Here is a 2,071-nt window from a genome sequence, read left to right as displayed (position 1 = left end):
ATATTTCTATGATAGGAAAGGTGGACTTTGGGGATTTTATAATGGTAATGTGCAAAGAATTTTTGAGTAATGTCACAAAGAATTGGTTAACTCTCAAGAGGATTCATCATATCACAGTGAGAAACAGGGCAGGTCATTGAATGCTAAATGCACATTTTTCCTTAATAAAAATATTCATGACTTTATGAATTGAATTGTGCTAAATTTCTATAAAATATCAGATATTACTGTGAAATGATTTTCTCTGCTGTGATATTGGCCTGTGAAATGATTTTCTCTACCGTGATAGTAGCCGATGTGTATTCTTTGCTTATAGTTTTAAACATCTAATTCCAATGTTCTCTGGATTCATTAGCAGCCCACAGTACCTTGAAGATATAAGATGCCTATCTTACAAAGACAATGTAACATATAATGCCTCATTTAGAAAAATGTATCCAGATACTCCTCCATATAAATATATGTGGGCCAATTTTCAAATCTTTTCAAGTGTTAAATCCCACATACCACTGAGTTAGATCAGCCCTATAAGTATTAGCTCTAACGATAGTGATATTCAGTTTGGTGACTTCAATCTGGAGAAAGTCTGTGTCACCCATATCATTTAAATGTTAAACGCACTGAAGAAAAAAAAACGCAATTAAAATAGATGTAAATACAAGTATAAAATTGCGGGTATATCCAAGCTACCGTTGCACTGGGGAAAATATTTTACAGTCTTTGTTAACATTTCTTAAGTTACATAAGGCCAGCAGCCCCGTGAGCTCAGACACTCGGAGGTAAGTGACACTTTGGGCATGTCCTATGTGAATCTAATAGTCTTCTAAGAAGAATGCAGATAAGTACCCGGATAATCATCGGTGTAGCTGAATAGATGGTCAAATACTTCAAAATCTTGTTGCTGGCTGCCATTACCATTGTGTTAAGAATTGGCCGCTCATATCTGCCATATTGTCTCCTGACTTCTGACATAAAAATTGTTGACAGAACTGAATGCTGACAGAATCTCCATGTCCACTACTGATCTAACTATGTGTAGGCTGTGGACCAAAAGTTTCCACTGACATTTGTCATTGCCATGCTACAAATTATACAATTTTAATATGAAACTTGCCTCTAAAAAGGCTCATGTGATAAAGGAATTACTTCTGGTGGTACTATTTTAGCATATCCTGGAAACCTGGGATATAGGACCTACCTAGAGGCCATGCCTTTGAGAGGCCATACTTAGTGTACTTAGTGGACCTTTTCTTGCCTCTTTTCTTTCTATACACAATGAGGGACCTCTGAAGGCACAGAGTGAAGAAAAATGATGTATGAGAGAGCTGGCCCTGCCACTCATTGCCCTGTAGTGGTATAGACAAGGGAGGGATACCCTCCTCCCCTCTTGCTGTGGCAGATGGGATACCTTGGTATGGAATAGTAGAACAGTTACCTAAGGAAAGAAGAAATTTTTTATAAGCACACAGAAGAAAGATCATAAATGGTACTCTAGTATTTATAGCCTCAAAAAATATGTGTACATGTAATGAGTGAAGAAAAGGAAGGCCAATAAAAAAGCAGTATTTTCCTGTCCTTAGAAGCATTGCAGATGGGTATGTCATTAGGTGACTGACAGGAGAGAGGGTATGGCCATGTTCTATGTTCTTACTTATGAATATCCGAATGATTAGTGGTGTAACATTCCCTGAAAAGGGGAGTCTGAGATGAGCACCATTCCAAAGCCGGGCATGTTGGATAGACTCCCAGAATGGGATACAAGTCAGAGACTAGAAAAACACCACCTGGGACTGTGGGACCTGGGTGGGAGTGGGCATGAGACAAACAACCCTCAAAAGGGGCCACTCGGGCAGGCCGGGTAAGGAGTAAACCTGAGATGAGCACCAGACCAGCGCTATGGGGCCTGAACAAGGAGTTAGCCTGAGATGAACGCTAGTCCACCACCACACAAGCCTGGGTGATGGAGAGAGACCATGACGGAGATTATAGCTGCCCAGTGCCATGCATAAGCTGGACATAGCACTCCTGAAACCACTCCTGAGATGACCCTAAACACTCAGAAACCCAGGAG

General features: G+C 40.4%; 1 pseudogene; it reads left to right on the top strand.

Annotated features, from left to right (window-relative positions):
* Nucleotides 1–1,569: 1,569 nt before the first annotated feature.
* LOC117718342 (small nucleolar RNA SNORA17) lies at nucleotides 1,570–1,685 on the top strand (annotated as a pseudogene).
* The last annotated feature ends 386 nt before the right edge of the window (nucleotides 1,686–2,071 follow it).

The sequence above is a fragment of the Arvicanthis niloticus genome, chromosome 12 (assembly GCF_011762505.2).
Source record: "Arvicanthis niloticus isolate mArvNil1 chromosome 12, mArvNil1.pat.X, whole genome shotgun sequence".
NCBI classification, from domain to species: domain Eukaryota; kingdom Metazoa; phylum Chordata; class Mammalia; order Rodentia; family Muridae; genus Arvicanthis; species Arvicanthis niloticus.
This window is presented reverse-complemented; position numbering and strand designations above follow the sequence as displayed.